This window comes from Solanum pennellii, chromosome 8, assembly GCF_001406875.1.
Source record: "Solanum pennellii chromosome 8, SPENNV200".
In the NCBI taxonomy this organism is placed as follows: Eukaryota; Viridiplantae; Streptophyta; class Magnoliopsida; order Solanales; family Solanaceae; genus Solanum; species Solanum pennellii.
The window spans coordinates 70,324,893-70,333,497 of NC_028644.1; the positions used below are offsets into that span (position 1 = coordinate 70,324,893).

The 8,605-nt window shown below is 29.0% G+C and overlaps 1 long non-coding RNA gene across 1 annotated transcript; it reads left to right on the plus strand.

The window, feature by feature from the left end:
* Window positions 1–4,762: 4,762 nt before the first annotated feature.
* On the plus strand, window positions 4,763–6,216 carry LOC114078320. The gene is made up of 2 exons (XR_003579934.1): window positions 4,763–5,347; window positions 5,789–6,216. It is a non-coding gene; the product is annotated as an uncharacterized LOC114078320 (long non-coding RNA).
* The last annotated feature ends 2,389 nt before the right edge of the window (window positions 6,217–8,605 follow it).

Here is an 8,605-nt window from a genome sequence, read left to right on the forward strand (position 1 = left end):
TTCCCCCCCCCCCCCCGTTTTTTTTTTAATGCCCTTTTGTTTTCAATCTGATTCATTGGAGTTGCACAATTTAGTGATCGATCTACTTGGCTTAGATAGACAATCAACAAAAATGGTACGTGATATCTTTTTTTAATTTCATGACCGTAATGTTTGGATTAGGTTAAAATCGACCGACCTCAAACCTAAATCTTCTTAAACTTGTCTTGAGGTCAATTTTGGCACAAATATGGGAGTTGCAAACTTGGACTTAAGTTCTTCTAAATATACTTAACTTAATCGGTGATAAACTATACTTAAGTTCTAATTCTCTCTTATGTATCTATTTGGATTACTTAAAATAGGCTTATTTTGAATTTTAAATCTATACATTATTTGGAGTAACAATTAATGTTTGATCAAACTGTTTAAAAGTTTAAATAAGTATTTTGGTAAGAAATCTACTCTTCTCTTAAAGCTTATGCTACTCTCCCAAAACAATTATTTTTAACCCAACGTCTCACTTTTGAAAGATTGAGCACTTTTAGCTAGAAATTTTGGCCTAACAAGCTATGATTTACCCCCTCAAAACATTAAATATTTCTCATTATATCAAAAGCTCAATAAAGAAGAGTAAAAAAAAAAAAACTAATTAAATCATTGTCGGAATATCATTATCTCTTGTTGCAGAGTTATGTATTTGAGTATGTAAATGGTAGTGAAGCCAAAAGCTAATGCAAGTGAAAGGTTGACAATGTTTGTCCTCTTTTGGTTGAAGCGTTGGAGGGAATTGACTCTTGGAAAAGAATCAAAAACATTTATTCATCAAAACTTTTACTAGAATCTTTTGTTTTTTTTATATCAATTCATAATATTTTTTGTTAATATAAGGACAAATGAATGTGTTGTGGTAGAGTTGTGTTTACCAAATCAAAGACATTTTATAATGTTGGGACTTAAAAACTTTTTTATCTTAGATTTTTCTCATTTGTTACATAATGCAAAAAGAATCTTTTATCTTTCTCTTTCTATCCCCCAACTTTGTAATAGTTTAATTTAATTGTTATAATATGTGAATTCTTGGGTAGTGAAAAAGCATGCATCAAAAAGGACTCCACCTTTTTCTCTACTTTCCCAACTACTCCCATGCACCTTTTATTCCCTGAATGATTAAAAACGTCCAAAATTAATCAGTTTTTTAATTTGTAAATTGTAACAAAGCACTCAAATGTTGATTTTCGTGTTTTTAACTAACACAACTTTCTAACTCATCCAAATACAACTTGGAAACGAAGCAAGACAGAGGAAGTATAGACAATGTCAGTGAGATTTTTCCATACAAATTCATATTCAATCGGCTAATTAATTATTTCATTTTTAGTAAGCACGATAAGTAAAATTGACGGAAAAAAAAAGTAGTTTGCATTTGAAATAATTCAAATTTGTATTTGTTAGGCATATAAAACTAGTTATATCCATATTCTTTCCGTCCACTTTTAATTGTTGTGGTTTTTTTCTAGAGTCAAACTATAATATTTTTGAATAAATATTATACGATATATTTTTTTTATCATATTAATATGTAAGAAAATGCACTTTATATATAATACTTCTCGTATAGTTCTTAAACATATTTATTTTTTAGTTTAAAATATCGAATTAATATAATTTAATTTAATTTTAAAAATTAATTAAATTAACTTTCAAAAAACACTATATAACAATTAAAAATAGACGAAAATTATGAAACATGAGATCTAGTGGCTAGCTGTGATGCAATTTGCAAAGAATAAGATGCAAATTTGAAGGCAGAGTTTGTGTATAATACGAGTTGGTAGGTCATACACAAGGAGGAAATGGATGAATACTAGTCTTTTAGGAGACATGAAGTCAAAAAGTAGCATTGTCAATTCATGATTTCCATGTATGTAGTAATTAATGAGTGTATATATATATATACACCCACTACTATACTGCTAAAACTAAATTACTAAGTATTAATTGCTGCAAGGTATAGTGAAAATCAGTGCAGCACCTCGAGTCAATGAAGAAAAAAACACAAATTCTATTCAAACCGTGAAAAAGAGAAAAAGTAATTTAATGTTTTTTCTCACTTTTACTACTAGAGACAAACCCTACTTTTTTTAAAAATAAAAAAAAAAATTGTCGACCCTCTTATCTTTGATCAGTTCTTCTTTGAAAATTTTTTTCAGTATCAAGTCAAGTCACATGTACGACGGGATAATAGTTTATGATTTTCTCTTAATGTCAAACACATCTTTTCAGATTTTTCTCTACATTTCAGATAGCATTAGAATATAGTAACTTTTTCGGTTTTGGTTTACAAATAACAATGTTGTTGGCAATATTGATATCGATAGTATATATAGCGAAATTCGATTTCATAAGAGGGAAAATGGACCACATTAACAATACACCTTGGAGGTAGGGAGGAAAGCTGGCAATGTTGTTGAAAATTTTGGATTTGAATTGAATAGAGAACAAAAAAGGTGCTTAGCCTTGTGAACAAATAAAAGTCTCCTTTATTTCATTTCATGCAAACAAATATTTAGTAATTTAAGCAGAAAGAAACAGTTTATAATCAGAAACATGAAAAAGGCTAGATGTTGCACTTTTTTTTTTCTTCTTAAAAGTTGATTGATTTTGCCCCTTTTCAACTTTTCAAGTTGACTCTTGGAAAAAACTTACACTAAAAAATGAATAGATTAACACTATTCCAACGGCTCAATTATCATCATTAATCTATAATCTATAATTTATAACGAGGAGATTAATTGGGTTGTTTTATGAGGAAGTTAACCCTAATAAAGTAGGAATACCAAAATACGGAAGGGTGAAAGTGTCTTTTCACAAAAGTGAGGCTGACCAAGTCTGTCCTATCTGTGCCCTCCGCAAGCTTAGAAAATGAAGTTACACACTGAACGAGGGTCCCTTTTTTCATGTCACCACATTTATTGTTTTTTGTTTTTCTCTTAATTATATAACACCCTATAAACTTTTATACATTTTATCACTATAAATTAAACTTCAATTATCAATTCATAACAGCTCATAAATAATAAAATCGTTATATCCCTCTTCCTATTATGGTTTGTTATCATTTTTATTTTTAGAGTCAAATTATAATAATTTTAATTATCATTTTAAGATACATTTGCTCATCATATTGATATGTAAAGAATTACAATCTATTGTATTTTTCATATAGTTTTTGAATATTTAAATTTTTTGTTTAAAATATTAATTTAATTTAACTTTAAAAATTAATCAAGTTGACTTTTAAAAAATATAACATGACAAATAATAACAAATTAAATAACATTTAAAGAATTGAAGTCATGTACGACTAACTCCATTGATTGTATTATATTGGCAAGGTTCTATAGGAAATAGAAAAAAGTCCCTCTCCAATGATAGAATTCGAAGACTTTTGTTATGCAAGTTTGTCATTACTCTCCTTTTTACATAATTAATTAAAATAATTTAAAACTTAATTTTTAATCTCGTTCGAGATAAAAACTTCTTACCATGGTGAAGGAATCCATCAACTTACATTCTGTAATGTAAGGTAAGAGTAAACAAAGACTTTAAATTGCAAAAATCCATTACATTATCGATCGGTTCATATAATGTATAATACACAAGAACATATAACCCTACACAAATGTTTATTTGTCATACTACGTACGTAAAAGATTCCTTTTTCAATTTTACTTGGACAAAATCCTTGAAATTGGCCCAGCTGCTGGTTCTCAAGTTTTCTCGTTCAAAATATTATTTCACTCTCAAGCTTACTCTATTTATGCTATTAAATACTATATGTTACATCTCGTGATATACGTTTACTTATTATTTTTGTCATTAATTCTTTTCTTCTCCTGATATTTCTATATCCTAAGATGATTCATTATTCTTTGTCCAGATTTTATTTTTAATCTTTCCCCCTTTTTTAGCTGACTTTCTGGGTATGATTTTGAGAAAAGCTTACATGATGCTTATATTAGGTCATGTATTGATACTTGTCTCCCTTTCTCTCTCTTTTTTTTTTCCTGGTATCCTCTCATTGTCTACTTTTTTTCTTTGACAATATTACACCCAAAAAGTTAATTTACGACGTACGTAACAAAATCAACAGAACTATTTCGTCCTTTATAAAAAAGCAAGTTGTCAATAGCGCTTATCAAATAGATAGATTAATCCAATAATGTCAAATAACATGGTAGGTACAAGTTGTCATAATAATTAACTTGAAACACTCAATTATAATAAAATAGACTGTGATTCAACTGTTTTATGGTCAACTTTACAATGTGTTACGCTTTGGATAAGTGCTAAGGTTCTAAACATTATATTTGACATCCACCCATTAATGTCAAGTTTAATTTGGACTTAGAATACTCAATTTCTTTTGAATGGTACCAAAGTTTTGTAAGTAAAATATTCTGATCTTATGTGAATACATCTTAATACCATGGTCAATGTACGAAATGATCCATATGATAGTATTGACATGCGGTTCTAATATCATTCAACATTTAGATCATTGAATTCTTTTAATTTAAAGTAATAGGTTGGTTTCAAATTGCGATTGTTTCTACACTCTACGTGTGGAATTATATTGTGTTGTTTCATTGATGATTTTATTGAGTTGAATGAAGTTGTGTATATACAAATAGGTTAAAGTCAAGGGGAGAGATGGTGACACATGATGAGAGGGAGTGTATTGGTATAGTATGTGCGATGTTGTGGGGGGTCAATCACAAAATAGTAGGGTCAAGGCCCATAGTGTCTGTTGCTTTGCTTTTATGACTTTGTTTGTCCTCTTTCTTTGTCCATCCTTTATTTATTATCTATCTATCCCCCACTCCCACTTGTTCAGTCATTCATTCTCAATAGGGATCCCTCTCCTCTTGTACATTGTTTTCTTAATCTCTTCTCCATCCCCAAGATCATATGGAGGAAGTTCTCTCAGTTGAGGGGAATGTTGTCTGGCTCGAGGTCACCAATTAGATCCATAATCCCTATATATACCATGCTTTTCAAAAAAGAGATTTATAATATGAAAAGGGGTTATGAATCATGTGTTAGTGTTGTCGGACCAGGCTTCATTCCCCCCAATTGTTACTCCTCTAGCTAGGGGAAAAGGGTTCATTTGATAAATTTTATTGGTAAAAATATTTACATCCATCACTATGTAACTTTAGTGACAAAAGCTAATATTTGGTGTAGTTTTAGTTTTTGTATTTTGTAGGTTGTGGGATACGGTCATTATTAGGTAAAAAATGTTGTTGGTGGACAAGAGCAGATTGGTGTAATGATGAAGATATTTGACTCATTTCCTGCCAAGGTAAAGCAGAATGAGTTTATGCTTGTGTCAGTTTTGCATTAGTATTACATATCATTAGCTTCTTTTTTCTCATCATTTCTTCTTGAACCTCTTCTGTCTCTTTCATCATTATCATTTTCCTCATCATTTCTTCATACTTCCCCACATGCATGTCATATAATATTTCCATTCCTTTCATAAACTCAAAACATTTTCTCATATATTAAGACATAAAGATGTACTAAAACTTTACTTCAACGCTCGAGTGCTTAGAATATTAATTTTTCATGTTATGTTATGTGTTAGATCTAGCTACCACAATTATTTTGATAGAACGGTAGAAATAATATCTTGACAAACAACATTATCATATAAAGATTTTGACTATATGTATTGGTTCATATATTATGTGATTTCTTGTTTCCTTTTTCTCTCATGTTTATCTGTTTTTATTGATGACAGGCAGGCATATGGAAAATAATGTTGAAATGAGAGATAATATCCTAACTTGTATTGTGTACAAGATCTTGTGACATCATCATCCACAGATATCTCTTCACATGAATAAGAGGTCATTCCTCATTTTGGGTTAAAACTATAGAAAAAGTGTGAAAGAATATGATTCATTCTAAGCTTTTGTAAAGTTCTTTTCAAAGAAGATCTATTCTTTACCAGTGTTATAATTTAAGTTTGCATATATTGTTTAAGTTATAGATGATATGACAAGTTACTATAACATGTAAAAAGTGACATGATTTATAGTGTAATTTTTTTTACTCGTCTTAAAATGGTGAAGGTTATCAATTAGCCTGAATATATTTTGATGTGAAATGAAGATGGTATAAATTACATAATGGATGCAACATTGCATATGCACTTTGGAAATTGAAGCTGAATTCTGTCGTCCCTTGGCTCTATTACATTCTTGTAAACTGCTCCTTTTCTTTGATGGGATGTTTTTGGTACTATCTACTATAAAAAAAATTACTCCATTTAATAAAGGAAATTTGTTGTTTTGAATTTTGAAATGTGATACAACTTTTTTTGCAAAAATATTTCAACTATAAGCACCTTTGAAAATTTCAGACACGCAAAATAAACCAAATACAAAAAATTATTCTAATGTTGCGGAAACTCAATTAAAAAGGAAATCAGTTACTATAACTTTTATCCATAGAAAACTTGTAGTAATATATAATGAGCTGCATGCAATGACAGATGCCGTAGCAATACTTATTTATCGAATTTGTAGTTGAACTACTTGAAATTATAATGTTATACTAATAGTTTCAAGACGAATTTAGCTGATTCAAAACCATGGGAGATTGTATGAGCTAAGTAGTAAATTTTAATTTAGTATAAGCCCAAGAAATGGATTCCATAAGTCGTAGTCAATACCAACATCATCGAGTATAAAAATATAATACATAAATATGATTTTTAAGAGCCTTAACTTTGCGTTAGTTGGCAACTATGACCCTTAACATAAGATGTAGGCACTTAAACTTGTAAAAAATTGACACATTCGTCCTACATTGCACCCAACATAGAAAATTTGTGTCCAACGTGACATCCTATGTGTATGATGTCATGTAGAACATGTGTGTCTACATGTTCAATTTTATAACAGTTTAAGTGTCTACTTGTGTACATGTAAAGTTAAGGATCATAATTACCAACTAACATTAAGTTAAAAATCATATTTATTTATTGATGAGTCTGATACATCTATAAATTAACTTTATTCAACCTTAAAAGTTTGATAATAAAAAAGAAATTGTTTAAGATGATATAAACATCAATAGAAAATTGATTAGAGGGGGGAAGTCATATACATCCTATCCCTCGATAGAAAGGCTGACAAACCTAGAAAATAGTGAAACCTTGTGTCATCAATTTTAGGTCACAATATACATTTATTGCCTTTAGTAGATGGTTAGGCCATTCTCTTTCATCACGTAGTTCCTATTGAAGTAGAGTCAACAATATCAATATTCACCTATGAATTTTCAAGTAGTAGTTGTAGTAATATGTATGTATATGATTTTTGAAAATATTATATTTTGCACTTTACCCCCTGAGTTTTCTGACTCTCCACTTAATTACACAATGATATTTCCGCCTAATTTAATAATTAACTACTCTCATTGTTTTCAAAAATAACTGCCAATTTTTTCTGCTGCCTACATACTAATATGTCAGCTTGACTCCTGCATGATTTGCTTTTTCCCCCTCACTAGAGTAGACCCTTATTTTTCTCCTACAATCCACGCAAAAATTCACTTATTACTCTACATTTTCCTAATTCTTTTTTAAATAAGATCCAGGTACAAAATGCAACCTTAACAATTAATTCAACCAATTAACTAATAACGTCATCGTTCTAGCTGGATATATAGCTCTTATATTAAGTATATTGAATAAGAGGAATTCGAAATTCCGATTAAATTCGAATTGAGTATTGCAAGGCCTATTTATAGTTGTGTTCTTAATCATATTTTTCTCATATCACTAGAACTCGAATCCTATAATTAAAGGTGGACTATTGGTCCGTCACAATTTGACATTCTTTTCTGCTATAGTTACAAAATTACATATATATATATATATATATATATATATATACTTTACTTTTTTAACTTTTTAGTTTTACCCGTATTAAATAAAAAACAAATATTCATAAATTTTATATGGACTTCCACAAATTTTAGTTGTTCTTTTTTCTTCAAACATACAAAAATAGATTTAATGTAAAAGTTACGAAAGTAAACAAGTTGAACACTCTAGGCCACTTTGGGAAACCCAATTGGACATTAATTTACGGCCCAAACTTCCTTTCGAGTTTTGCTTACAAAAATATAAACATAAAAAATTTAGAAAAAATTAGCAAATTAGTCAAAAAAATAAATATATTTAGTGAAAAGTTTTCTGTTTTAAAATATTTATTAAAAATATCAAAAATATTATTATTTAAAAAAAATAATGTATCCGAAATCACATATTAATTTTCCTCACATTTTAGTACAGTTTTTTGTGAAAAAATAAAATAAATTGCATGTCTCTCTCTCAATTAACTCCTTACCAAATTTAAAAAGAAATAATTTATTTTCTCTCTCTAAAATTTATCTCTTCCATTCTCCCTTATTTTCAAATTCCCCATGCTTCTCCCATTTTTCAAATCCTCATCATTTTCCCTTTCTTTTTTTTTGGTTTTAGAAATTGGATTCTCAACAATTCCACTAATTAAGATATTTATCATTATTATATTGTTCTATGTTT